At 38.9% G+C, this 15057-nt stretch overlaps 1 protein-coding gene across 1 annotated transcript in view; it reads right to left on the bottom strand.

Moving 5' to 3' along the window:
• Positions 1–12490, bottom strand: part of LOC103507575 (obscurin-like) — a 123172-nt gene extending 110682 nt beyond the window's left edge. The window contains exons 1-2 of the mRNA XM_026822405.1: positions 12390–12490; positions 11308–11487 (exon numbers count right to left, since the gene is read on the bottom strand). The gene's annotated coding sequence lies outside the window, so the exon portion shown is untranslated. The remainder of the gene's footprint in view (positions 1–11307; positions 11488–12389) is intronic.
• Positions 12491–15057: the final 2567 nt, after the last annotated feature.

Here is a 15057-nt window from a genome sequence, read left to right as displayed (position 1 = left end):
AGACCTTCTGCATGGCAAGCAAGGTTCGTTCTCGGCTAGTTTGTCTCCTATCCTGTCTTTCTTCTCTCTTCGCTTGCGGATAAGACCTTATAGCACGCTTTGCTGGCACAGTTCCCCTACATTATCATGATGTATTTCACTCGGAAAAGATCAGAACTTACCTAAACTTACCCAATGATGTTATTATTTAATTTTTCACTCGGCAATGATCGGAACTTACCAAAACTTACCCAATGATGTTATTATGGTATTTTTCACTCGGAAATGTTCGGAACTTACTAAAACTTACCCACTGATGTTACTATGGCATTTTTCACACGGAAATTATCGAAACTTACCAAATCTTACGCAATAATGTTACTATGGTATTTTAAAATCGGGAATGACCCGAACTTACTAAAACTTACATAATGATGTTACTATGGTATTTTTCACTCGGAAACGACCCGAACTTACTAAAACTTACCCAAATATATTACTATGGTGTTTTCACTCAGAAATAACCCAAACTCACCAAACATTACCAAATGATGTTACTATGCCTATTACCTACCTTTATACTTTGTTGCGCTACGCTCATACGTCATATTATGCTAAATTTCTGCAAAAAGTTATGAGATCCCCCCAAAAAATACCACTTCGTGGCATAAAAAAGACCCCGCCAAGTCGTTCCTCCCAAAACAAATCAAGTGCCACAAAAAATAAACAAAACTCCATCCCAACCCAAAAAAGATTAGAAATCAATTTTGTACCCCGCCATTTATTCACTTAATAATTTGTGTGCTCCTCCTTCACGTAGTAACTACCTTTCTTTCCCCTCGTGGGGGGGGGGGGTGGCCTGATTTAATGTAATTATAATATAATTTTATTTTTTTATGAAAACTTACCACAATGATGACATTAGTGCGATTTCTGTGGACACTCTGCAGCTGACACAAGTGCGTGAATATCGACATTCACGTCTTCGGTACACAAACGTAGAAGGTGTGATAGGGTCTCGTCCGTAAGTTTGGCTCTTTGTTTGTTTTTCACAAAATTTTCATGCATTAATTATTTTATTTAGTATATTTACTGTTATTTCTCATTTTCGTTCATTTTTTTAGGTGGGCCTTCGCGGGCCGCAAAAATGAGCTCGCGGGCCGCGGGTTGGACAAGCCTGAATTAGAGGAAATGAAATGCATTCGGTAACGAATTAAAAAGGTCGTGGTTTGGCTTCAGATCTCCAAGGTTTGTTGTCCGGATTCCTAATGATCAAATTTCCTTTATGACTTTTGTCAAATTTCATCAGAATTTTGGACTTCCCAATTCTCAGCCTAGTTAGCATGAAGGTTAGCGCGTCTGCCTTGTAAGCGCTGGTACCTATGTGAATCTAATAGATATCGTATCCGGGCCGAACTTTATCCTTAACAAATGAGATTCTTTCTCTGAACTTCTGGCTTTCTCCCATCCTATCCTTCTCCTTTCGATTTCGGAACGATAAGACCAAGACCTCCGTTGTTACCTATACAGTTTTCTCTATCAAACCTCTTTAGAAAAATTAAAATAATAAACTCACACCGATCGGTGAAAATTAGTGTACCTACCTAAGATTTCGGATGCATCTCCTATAATCATAACAGTGATTCATGAGGGCAGAGTTGAATGCATCGTTGGCACTGGATATGAAATTATGATTTATGCTACTTTAATACTCTAATGCAACTGGAAATTTGAAACAAGAGTAGATACCTACCTACCATCAAAAGAAAATTCAATGATAATTGTATGTAAGTGGGTGCGTGGGTAAGCATAGGCGCATGTTTTTTTTAGATTTTTCAAGGGCAAATGTATGATAAGTCCCAGAATATAATTTATGAATTTATGATTCAGAAAATCAAATGTCAAATAAGAAGGTGATTTATTCATTCATAAGTGCATCTCTTTCCCGTTTGAACCTAACATACCTATTGACTTGGGAAAGGCCAGGGGAAACAGTTTTATTGTCCGTTGAATGCACCAGTTGGTGACGAAGTTACTTCAAAGTGATTCTTTGGAAAGGCTGCAGTAATTTGATTGAAGTTAAGCCGTACTTTGCGCGTGGTTGGTAGCTACAGTTTCAACCAATCAGATTGTTTAATCCAAGAGTTAAACCGAGTTGAAACTCTGATTGTGACCCCGGCCATGAGAGTAACTAATTTTATTATTATTGATCTACCGAACATTTATGTAAATTATCCCTCCTTCCTCTTATTTCTCTCCCTATCCCTCCTTAGTCACCACAATTGTAGACAATTATGTCTACAATTTAGACAAGGAGTAAAATCAGCAATAGAGGATGATTGTATATGTTTAAAAATAAATCATACATGATTTATTGAAAAAAAAAAAAAAAAAAAAAATCTCTCCCTCCCATCTCTCTTGTCATATAATTATCACAAGTACAGCGGAGCGTGTCGCGCGATTATCAAGATCAGGGGAGCATGACAGCATGTCCACGTCGCCAAATGCATGTCAAGTACACGACGCGCGACACAAATGCAATTTATACCCACTCGACTCTGAGAAGTCTGAGAAGAGAAGGAGAAGGAGGAGGAGACGAAGAAGGGGGGGGGAGAGGAGAAGAAGAAGGAGGAGGAGAAAAAGAGGAGGAAGAAGAAGATGAAGAGGAGAGGAAGAAAAAGACTGTTTAATTATTTCAATGGGAATAATACGAGTACCTATAGCCATCTGGAGGCTATTTAGGTGGTCATTTAGATGACTATCGAAAAGCAATTTGATGAATTTATTGGCATTTAGATTGGTATCAAAGATTCTTCAAATAATGAGGTAAGATGGTGACATCTTAATATGTCCGTTGTTGCGGTACTTATGTTACGATTTTTGCAGGGGCTTGGCCTGATGGAATGTACAGTCCAGGGCCCTATTTCATTAAACACGCCATCGGTGCTGCGGCACAGTAACTGTACATGTCTGACATCAGTATTCGTATCTCGTATTAGATTCATGGAGCTTATCACACCTTTGAGACCCTTGGTCTCTACACTTAAGCCTCTAATGGCCGTTCATACCATTGAGAGTTAACACAGTGTCAAGGATTTTCTCTGACGTCATCAATTTGGTTTACACAGGCCATTATTTCTTGAATTCTGGATTAACTGAAAACTATCTGTGATAATAATAATAATAAAATCGTTGTTGCTCGTGTGTGTGTTTGTTTATTTTATATTTATTTATTATTAGGTACCAATAGGTACATATGTAAAGAAATACATAATATATTGATTGATGTTTATATTAAGTAGGTATTAAGGTACGTACCTATTCTCAGAAAAGCATCACTTGGTACCTGATTGTTTCTGTCAAAATATAACAACATATTCCTCGTGTACGTAGTGACGTCAGAGTTATTCAATGAAACAGATGTACCATTGGTCAAACACGGGTACTGTAAGTTGGGGTTTCATTGGTCCTCAGGGGTAACTTTGTCCACATTTTTTCAAAAGCTAAATCCCCTTTAGGGGTGAGCTTTCTTTTTTTTAATAGGCTAATGTTGCTTTAAAGGACTTAATGCCCATAACCTTGTGTATCATTGTCCCTTTACGGGTCTAGATTTACCTTCACATATTTAAAAACGGGAGGAACGAGGGTGGACAAAGTTACCCTCAAGGACAGTGATACCCCAACTTACGGCATTTTCTTATTTATTGCACGTTAGATACCCGGTTTTATAATGAACAAATTTGTGAATAAAATTCGAGAACAAAGCACTCTCATTGTTTTACAAACAATTAGAACCAGAATGATGCATTTCTTTTTGTAAAATTGACACATGTTTTTTTAAAAAACTCCTTGACCTTCAATAGGGGAAAATCTGACAAACAAGCAAATGCAAATTTGCCGAGTTCACATCTAAATTTATTCGATCACCAAATCCAGCATCTAAAAGTAGGTAGGTACATATATATATACCCAGGTTAAGGTAGGTTAGCGCTTTGCTACACCAATGGTCGGGTTCGTAATCTGAGTAAAAATCCCGTTTATATTATTAAGCAAAACGAAAGGTGAGATATCACGCTAGACTTGTTCGCTACGCCGGATGTCCCAAGTTCGATTACCGGCAGAGACAATTTATTTTCGGCTCTACACACAAACAAATCATGAGCATACATTTTTCTTCTTCTTTCTTTTAAAGAGGTTTGACAGAGGGAACTGTAACTGCTATGGTCTTATCGTCCCGAAATCGAAGAGAGAAGGAAGACAGGATAGGAGTAAGCTAAGCTAGCCGCTCCGAGAACGAACATTATCCCATCAGGATAAAATCCGCTCCGGGCGGGAATCGAACCCGCGGCCTAGCGCTTACAAGGCAGACGCACTACCAACTAAGCTAACTAGGCTGGCGCTCCGAGAGTTAAATTTAAACCAAGTTTCTCTCTCTCTCTCTCTCTCTCTCTCTCTCTCCCTCTTAGGCGCTTTAATAATGCTTATGGACATGTCGTTCGCACAGCTAAACCAAGTTTAAATTGAACTCTGATGGCCCGTTTACACGATCAAGCCATTTGCACAAACTAGCTTGCGCATGCCGATTTGTTCGGTTTGCACAAATTTGTGATAGAAACGGTTATTTGGCTTGTGCCGGCTTCAAGATTTTTTTCCCTCCGGGAACCGAACCCAGGACCGTCTGCATGACAAGCCGAAATAAATCTGTCACTCGTCTGACGTCTATAGGCAGTAATACTGTTTTCATTGCCAGAAGAAGAAGAAGAAGAAGAAGAAGAAGAAGAAAAGAGAGAGATAGACAGAGAGAGTGAGATAGAAAGAGAGAGAGAGGGCAGTAGTGTGTGTGCCTGTGTGCTAATTCAATGCCAAAATTAAGAACATTGTCAAAGAATTGAGAAACTGCACTTCAGGTCTAAAAACAGATGGAAGACACTTAACAGCAGGAGGTATCCAAACAGAATTTGTGCAATCAACACCAATAATATTTTGTTGCTGAATGTACTTAGAGCCAAAATGTAAAAAAAAGGCGAGGTCTCATATTTTAGTGATGTACGAAAACGAGGCAAACAGATAAGGTTCGTTCTCGGAACGGCTGACTTTCTCCTATCCTGTCTTCCTTCTCTCTTCGCTTTCGGGACAGTAAGAATTTAGCAGTTACAAGTTCCCTCTATCAAACCTATAGAAGAAAAAGAAGAAAAGTTTTCGCCTCGTCTGTGTCTCAAATTTTTTGACACGAGACCTTTCCTGTATCACTGGGCCTCATTTTGGAAACCGCTATTCTCGCAATGTTTTCCCGTTTTTCGCTCGACTCATAATTGTCTTGTTTATTGTCACTCAAAATTAAAAACTTCACTCGATTAGCCACCGAGACTCTAATAGCCATAAGCCAGGGCTATGTCCGAATCATGCCCCGGACCTTCTCACTGGTAAAATATGTATAAGGAACTTATAGTGAGGGATGTTGAGGAGTTTTCTATTTCTATAGCTTAACGGGGGTTTTACCCTCCCTTCAAATACCAGCTACCAGCCTTCTCACATTAACTTCACCCAGCCGGGTCTGGGCTAAGACAGCAGTACGCGATTTCGGGAAAAAGGAACTAGTGCCTTCAACGGATTATAGACGCTTGCGCTAGATGATTTATCGATTTATCCTGTAGCAGTTCGAATTGGGCCAGAAATCGGTGCCTAGAATTTGCTTCTTTGGAGATCATCGATTTGATTTGACCTAAAGAAATGTCCATTCTTATGCCGGCTACTCACGCTCAGACAGACCTAAGGTCTAACAGACCGTTCGAACGTGTGTGGCGGGAATAAAGCTTCAGACCTGTCAGGCTAGGTATCTCAGACCTGTCAGGCTAGGTATCTCAGACCTGTCAGGCTAGGTATCTCAGACCTGTCAGGCTAGGTATCTCAGACCCAATAAGTGTTTCAGACTGTCTCAGCGTGAGGAGCCGGTGTTACCAATTTTTGGAGCTCTAGGAATGTCCGTTAAACTCTCTACTAGTCGTATTATAGCAGTTTAAGGGCTGAAGTCTGTGTGGAAAAGGTCGATGGGGTATGAACTCGGTACCACTGGGTACTGTATGTTATACAATATAGAAGAGGTACCTGGGGGTATGAATCAGCTTCAAACTCAATTGCCAGTTGGGCACATGGGATTATACCGTGCTGCAGTGTGTGAGAGAAGTTCGGTAGAATCAGAAAATGAGTAAAAATGAGCCCCGAAATATGGCTTTTTCCAAAATACCCTTCCTCTTCAAAGAATGCCTATTATTTGGAGATATATCTGTGTCCATACAAGTGTGAGAGAAGTTCGGTAGAATCAGAAAATGAGTAAAAATGAGCCGCGAAATATGGCTTTTTCCAAAATACCCTTCCTCTTCAAAGAATGTCTATTATTTGGAGATAAATCTGTGTCCATACATAGTCCATCAACACTGATCGATTAAGTGTGGAGACAGCTAACAGAACTTCTTGGATCTACTTAGATTCGTATCGTATACGCTTATAGTAAACCGACTTTTAGAACTGTTTGCATTGTACCGACTTACACAATTTTTATTCAAAGAGGATTTGCGGTAGATTTTTTTTTTTTTTTCTTTTTTTTTAAGAATCGAAAGAATAAGTAGGAGGCTACTTTCTAAAAGGTATGTTACTAAGTTCCACACATTTCGTTAAACCTGCCTGACGCAAATGTGGAATATGACAATTTGTAATTATTAATATGAACAGTCCGCGGGAAGAAAAATGGTTTCGTTAGTAAACTGTAAAATTTACTAAAGGAGTGTCCACACATTGTCGACCGGCCGCGTCCGGGCCTTTGATGGATGTCGACTGAGCCGTCCACACTGCCTCGACAACATAGATTTATCTCGGCGATCTACGTGACGGCTGGTCGACTATGTTTGGACACACCTTTAGATGAAGTGGTCCCCTAAAGGTCCGATGAGGCCTAAAGCGCACAAGGCCAGCTAGGCAACTACTCACGCTCAGACCGCGGTCTACCTGTCGCGTCTCTCAGACGGTCTGACAGATCTACGTGTCAAGTTTTTTTCCGCCACACTGTCTGACAGACCGTGGAGCTTGAGTGGTGGTCATAATGGTTTGTCCAATTTCAAGGGATTTTGATAAATTGATCTAGATCTAAGATCTAATTAAATTGATTCAAGATCTATTATACATACCTATTGATCTAATTTTCTTGAAATTTGGAAAGTTGTACTCGTATCTTGCTTCCATTGGACTACTCGAATGTATTTACGTAGGACTGACAAGTTTATTTATCCGCTATTTATGTTTCGCTAGTTAATTATTTTCACAATATTATTATTATCATTCTCTTAAGAATCTGAAGATGAATTTTCTTGTTCATAATGAGGCGTAATGTTGTGATGGAAATGAGGGAGGTAAAGTTACTGTAGGTATAATAGGTGTAGAGGCATATGCACCAACACAAATGGGGTTAAACCTTACTGTATAACGCTAGAGGTGTTCCACACATGGTCGACCGGCCGTCGATCGATGTCGACTGAACCGTCCACACTGCCTCGACAACATAGATTCACCTCGTCGATCGACGGTCGTCGAATATGATTGGACACACGTTGAGGTTTTCAGTGACAGGCATTTTACCCTCTGTTCGGCAACAAGCTGCCGGCCTACTCACATTAACTTCACCCAGGCTGAGTGAGGCCGGAAAAGCTTGCCCAGATAGTCCCAATCGCTAGTATTTTTCGTCATGCGCATACCCGCGCTAGATTTTCCACAGTGCCTTGCACCATGCATGGTGGTCAGGGTTTTCCACTAATATTTTCCGACAGGGCGGTCATACCTACTAGTGATTTAATTTATACTGGTCATACCTTGTGGTCGTTTCTCATTTATAATCCAAGCGTTTCACATTTTCTATATTTTCGTTTGCTAATGGGGTTCATATTCATATTTTTATCAACCCACATGGCGTTTGGTCGTCAAACCCAAGGGCCAAATTATACGAGTACACATTAGGATGTTCTTGTTTTGTTTCAACCCTAAGGCACCATGGTGTCTGAGGTTAAGGAGATAAGCATGCATTCCTTAGACTCCTTAGCCTAAGGCACCATGGTGCCTGAGGTTAAAGAATTTAAGGACCCTCAAGGTCTGGTGACGGCTAAGGAGTAGATAAGTAATATCAGGTGTAATTTCCACGCAGAAAAAAAAGGAGGAGAAGGACAAAAATTTCATGCCGCTACAGGGATTCGAACCTCAGTCCCTCCGATTACGAGTCCAACATTCTACCTATGTATCTCTGAGCTACCGGTGTTGGTCATCACAAGCAAATAATAATTATTTAGAAAATTCAGTTCATAATGTCCGTCTAAACATCAACACCTAATTGTTATTAGAATGGACAATATCTTTATAACTTATTCATTCTAATTGTATTTCATTTTTGAGAAAACATTACTAATCACATTTTATTTTTACTTTCTCCGCTAAATTTCAACTAAATTGACGACAATTTACGACAATTTTATTTGCAGCTTATTACAAATTTATGACATTTATATCTGCATTTTCAATGGTGATACCGTTTTCGTTTTGTCATATTTAAACTATTTTCATATGTTATTTTAAATATCTATCTACCTACGAACATATTAAACTATTTTATTTTCAGATTTTCACTTTTCAGCTTTGTGTTATTCGCTGGTTCTCATGGTGTGGAAAAAGTCCGATGACAAACATTTCTGACCCAAAATATAAAATGTTTTACGCGTGACAAACCCATTTGAGGTCGGTTTTTGTCCCTTTTTTTGCTTCTTGCCACGTTTACCCACAATCAGGGACCTCAGACCTTTGAGTATAATCAAATAATAATATTATTTAGGTAGGTATATCTCTTAAATTGTAATGATCCATTAGATCCACCGCTATCACCACTGTTTACAGGCTCGTCATTTGAAGAAAGACAGAAACCTAGAAGTTCAGTTTAGGGGTAATTTTTTCTAAGCCCTGAGCCTCCCTTTCTAGAGAATCTGCTCATGTTTATCTTCAACAACCAAGATATTTTTTTACCGTCACAAAAATCCATCAATAATAATATTCCAAAATATCTCTTCCTCTTTTCTGTTCTTATTTTTTAATCTCTTATTTTTATTTGTACCTATCATAATCTTTATTAATATCTACTATCCACTTCAGTCAGATACGCAAAATACAGTAGAACCTCGATTATTTCAACTAATTGGAAAGTTGAAATATTCGTAATTAAATTTCCGTATAAAACAATGAAAAAGGGGCAAAATTTAGATACAAAAGAACAAAATGGGTAATTAATACCCTATTGAAATTAAACAAATTTTGAAAACAAACTAAGAATCAAACAAAAATCGACATTTCTCCCTTTTAAATAAAAAAAATTTTTAAAAAAAAAAAAAAAAAAAAAAAAAAAATACTTTTTTTTTTTTTTTTTTTTTTTTTTTTTTTGTCATTAGACTCGTTAGTTTGAAGACTTTAAAAAAATAGAACTGATTTTGGGGTTGAAATAATGTAAGTTGAAATAATCGAGGTTCTACTGTACCTCCAACCTACTCGAAATGCACGTTGCATTCCGCGTCTATTTTGATAATTTTCAAAGAATTCCACCAGATAAATACGAGTATTATCCACTAGAAAAATGTTAATTCCAGTCTAATTAAATATTTTCAAATAAATGATCAAGATAAATAATCAGCAAAAATATGTTTATTTCTCAACTATTCCAAAGTTGTGGGCGAATTTCATATAATGGTTTTCGTAATTGCATGCACGCACGGTTTTGTTCACAGATTATGTCTTAAAGCAGAGATTTCCAACTAGCGGCCCATTTTTGGGCCGCAGATCATTTTTGTGGCCCGCGAAGCTTTTAGGGTTGGTCCCTCAGACTTGATTTCTGCTCTTTTACTATGGGGTGGACTCCGAAAATGGAGCATCCACCCCCGATGCCCTCAAGAAAATCCTGAATACGGGCCTGCTCTCGTGTGTATGTGGCCCGCAAAGTACCAGCCAACGTAGCATGTGGCCCGCATACACATGGAAGTTGGAAATCCCTGTCCTATACCTAGGTATTTCGCGGAAAAACTGTTGGTGTCCAAATTTTCTTTCTTTCATTTTCTTTTGGAAAATCTTGATGACCACCTAATAAGATGTCACATTGGTCTTGCACTCCGGAGGTCCCGGGAGGTCATCGTAGGTGAAGAATTTTCGGCTTTGTGCTTTTCCGCGGATGTTTTTTTGACTATCATAGTGTTAAGCTGTTAAGATAAGATTGCGGAAGATAAGCGAAGGTTGAGTGTGAAGAGTATCCACTCGGAAAACTTTGTTAAGCCAAAAACCGGTTGGCCTCAAAGCGATCACTCTAAAGCTGATTGAGAGGCCGACGACATACGCCGACCCCATCTGAATATGGGAAAAGGCGAAGAAGAAGAAGAAGAAGAAGAAGAAGAAGAAGAAGGTGTTAAGAAAGTATTTTTCTTCTTCACTTTTGTTCTTTTGGAAATGAGTTTTCCCGCCACTATTTTAGCTAAATTCCCTTTCGAGTGAGCTATCCTTTGCATTTAGTAAGTCTGTTCCACAATAACTTTTGAACAGTTGGTCCGATTTGGAGGCAATTTTGTCCACATCTTTGCCACATGAAAGAAATCCGGTGATTCACTTTTCGATCCCATTCGTCTTTTGAAGGCCCCGCGGGGCCCCATTTTTCTGAGCGAATTCGACAAGTTCACTGAACTAGTTACTTTCTTCTTTATTATTATTTTATGATCGCTTTTTTATTGGTATCATAGCCATTAATTTAAATTTACGATTACATTAATAACACACATTTTGTTTTCTTCTTCTTCTTCTTCTTCTTCTTCTTTTTTTCTTCTTCGCCCCCCTACCTTCTCCTCCTTCTTCTTCTCCTCCCCCTTCCTCGTCTTCTACTAATACCAGTATTGCCACATTGCCAGTAGGTAAAGGTCGAAGTTGATACTGTATGTGTATTCATCAGACAGAACGAGAGCCAATAGCCAATAAATCAAAATTAAAACTCAATGACTCAATAGGAAAAAAAAACCTCAAAAGTGAACAAACCGAGTCCTGTTTCCCATCTTTTCTAAACGGGCCAAGAATCAAAGGTTCTCAAATTTAATTCGTAACTTTTCAATCTACCATTTTCTACCAATTTTGAACAGGAATACGATTTGATCTTTCAGATATTTTGCCCGATTTTGGCGTTTTTCACAAAATGGGAACTTTGGTTTAGCTTAGGAGATTTTCCAGTAAACTAATGTCATTTCAATCAAATTCAATTCGATTCAATTCATTTACCTGCTAGTAGCTCCTAGAGATTCAGCGTTCCCTCCCACAGGACTAGGCGATGCATCACGTGATCTGGCCGGATGGTTTTTGGGCGGCTTCACACTGAGCTTATGTTTGGCGGCTGAGTTATCCAGCAGGGAGCCGCCAATCTCTTCACGTAACTCTGCCTCATCATCAAGCTTGACTCGTCTAGGGGGAATAGAATAGAAAAGGGCAAAACAAAATAGAATAAGTAGAATTGAACTAAGCTAGAGCCTTTTGCTCAAAGCCATTCAACAATTCTAAGTATTTTAATATTAACATCAAGACGTTACCTTTCGAATTGATAAATTCGGAGCTCACTAGATTGGAACACATAGGGAAACTCCGTTGTTCAAGATTAAAGTTCACCTTGCCCTTCATAAAAAATTAAAACTGTAATATTATGCAATATTTTGAGTGCAATAGAAGATGACTGAAGTTAAGCAGGATGGGTGACCATCTGAGCAATTTACCCGGCCATGCATCACGTGATCTGGCCGGATGGTTTTTGGGCGGCTTCACACTGAGCTTATGTTTGGCGGCTGAGTTATCCAGCAGGGAGCCGCCGATCTCTTCACGTAACTCTGCCTCATCATCAAGCTTGACTCGTCTAGGGGGAATAGAATAGAAAAGGCAAAACAAAATAGAATAAGTAGAATTGAATATTGAACTGAGATAGAGCCTTTTGCTTAAAGCCATTCAACAATTCTAAGTATTTTAATATTAACATCAAGCTTTAATATTTTCGAATTGATAGATTCGGAGCTCACTAGATTGGAACACATAGGGAAACTCCGTTGTTAAAGATTAAAGTTCACCTTGCCCTTCATAAAAAATTAAAATTGTAATTATGCAATATTTTGAGTGCAATAGAAGATGTCTGAAGTTAAGCAGGATGGGTGACCATCTGAGCAATTTACCCGGCCATACTAAGGCTGGATGAGGTATGTGAATTAGGCTTGTCGTCGATTGGAGGGTGAAAGCTCCATCGGTAAAAACTTGAGCAGTTAAACAGTTGACTGTAAACTTCTCAAACATAAATAATTATCATTTTCTCGATTTTAACTTACTTGGTTTCGACATCCGGTGATTTCTGGATAAGCACAACTTTCTCTCCTTTCTTGAGGGCAAGACCATCTTCCTTGTCTACACCTTCTGGATTATAATCTCGGATAGCAATGTAGATCACGGTCTGACCACTCGACTGTGAAACAATAATGAAATAGAATAAAAATTAAATGAAATTGAATAAAGGACTGAGCATGAATGCTTGTCATTGTCACACATCTTCTCCTTTTCCCTTGTTCAGACGGGGTCAGCCCTGGAGTGATTGCTTTGGGCTGATATTTGGTTTTGGCCACAAAAATTTTACGAGTGGATGCCCTTCGCACTCAACCTTTGCTATTTCTTTAGCAAGGGAAATTTCACGCTGGTATACTCATTGTTTAAAGTCCCCCAGCCAGACTGAGTGCTTGTCACACATGGCATTGCTAAATTGATAAACCTAGATAAATTCTATGAAGATGGAAGAAGCGAAGAAGAGGACGAAGAAAAGAAACAACACAGATCGTGTAAGCCCAGCTTACGTCAATATTTCCAGGAAGACCCCTAGCTGTCATATTTATGGTGTACGTCATTTAAACAACACAGATCGTGTAAGCCCGGCTTCAGCTCATCATACGTCAATATTTCTAGGAAGACCCCTAGCCATTCGTCTGTCACTCCGTGTACGTCATTCACAGAGGAACTCTCTCTACATTGACACAATTTCCGCCAAGCGAGACGATATAAGCATGCAAACCAGCCATTACTTCGGCAGTTCGCTCTCATTCATACAGGGGTTTGCGAAAATTTCAACTAATGAATTAAACACTTCTTCCTTGTACTCTTTTGAGGTAATGCTCCCATAATAGAAGATACATTGCCTCTTTGACTGAACTTTTCAAAATCAACTCTCAACCTAGCAGTATAAATCTCTAAATTGTGTGAAGCAGAGAGCATAACGCATAGAGTAGGTATTGAGTGGAGCAGAGAGCATAGCGCATAGAGTAGGTAGAGGAGATACATTGCCTCTTTGACTGAACTTTTCAAAATCAACTCTCAACCTAGCAGTATAAATCTCAAAATTGTGTGAAGCAGAGAGCATAACGCATAGAGTGGCTAAGGAGTCTAAGGAATGCATGCTTATCTCCTTAACCTCAGCCACCATGGTGCCTAAGGCTAAGGAGTCTAAGGAATGCATGCTTATCCAGTTTCCACTGACTTCTATCTTGTTATTGTACAGCGAACTGCCACTGTTCGATGGTAGGATATTTTCTGCCCCTGGTGGAAATTACCACAACATATTCAACCTCGTGTATCGTGTATTATTAACGTTATGCTTAACTGTTATTCTTATAATGTACGCATCATTTCCGCTGGATATTATTTGACAATACGCATCATCAGTACTCAAGCCATTGTTTACCAACATGCACATGCACCCACTCAATGCGAGAAAAACTACTCAAATTAAGCCAAACTCTAACCCGGTGTCCCCTAATATTCGCGGGCCAAAACCTACTCACCCAGAGACAAAAATAAATGATTCATATTAAGCCAAAGCCAAAAACGATGCTATTGTCAACCCAAAATATGGCCCATAACCAACCCACTATTATCAAAATATAGCACGCACTATTAAAATAATGTTCGCTAAACTATTTTCAGCCCAAAGGGTAATTGGGGAAAAACAAGAAATTAGGACCAGGGAGGAGGAAGAAGAAGAAAGTAAAAATTGGTACTCTCCTATTATAGCAATCTTCGTATGAACGAAGGAAATGGGTTCCAAGTTTTACGTAGGTTGTTGCAATATAACTCTCGAACGGAACGGTTTATCTGACTTTGATAGAAGTTAGCAGAAATGTTCAATACATTAAGGAAATTTTCTCATTAGGTTTTTGGCGAGATCGGGCTTTTGGGTCGGGCTTACAAGCCCTTTTTTTCTGAGTGAGTTCTACACCTGCCTGACCCACTGGTTTTAGAAGCAATGGACGCAATCCTATCTGGAGGAATATAAACAGGGACCAGACCATCATCTAACTGGATAGCGGAAGCAGACCAAACAAGTAGCAGACCAGCGAACCCCTGACCAGCGTAACTTGCTGGCGGTTAAAAAATGGTTCCTTATGTTACAATGGTTGTTCGCACATCAATGTTTAAAAAAAAATAATAATAATTTTAATTGTGTTCAGCATAAATGCTTGTCACAAATATCGGTCCCTGCTTAATGCACTACGCTAAATTTTATGACTTGACTTGGACTCAAACCACCAACCTCCAGATCCGAAGTTCACCGCGCTAACCACTGCACCACTGAGATTGATGTTTCAATTCAGGACGAGGCAGCTAAACCTAGCTGGAGACCATCACAGCCTTTACATCTGTTTCATTGAATAACTCTGACGTCACTACGTACACGAGGAATATGTTGTTATATTTTGACAGAAACAATCAGGTACCAAGTAATGCTTTTCTGAGAATAGGTACGTACCTTAATACCTACTTAATATAAACATCAATCAATATATTATGTATTTCTTTACATATGTACCTATTGGTACCTAATAATAAATAAATATAAAATAAACAAACACACACACGAGCAACAACGATTTTATTATTATTATTTTTATACGGAGAACTGATTTTATTTACTGATGCCCAACTTACGCCCGATCTTTCCACAGAGAGTTTTTA

The sequence above is a fragment of the Diaphorina citri genome, unplaced genomic scaffold (genome assembly GCF_000475195.1).
Source record: "Diaphorina citri unplaced genomic scaffold, Diaci psyllid genome assembly version 1.1 scaffold324, whole genome shotgun sequence".
Lineage (NCBI taxonomy): Eukaryota > Metazoa > Arthropoda > Insecta > Hemiptera > Psyllidae > Diaphorina > Diaphorina citri.
This window is presented reverse-complemented; position numbering and strand designations above follow the sequence as displayed.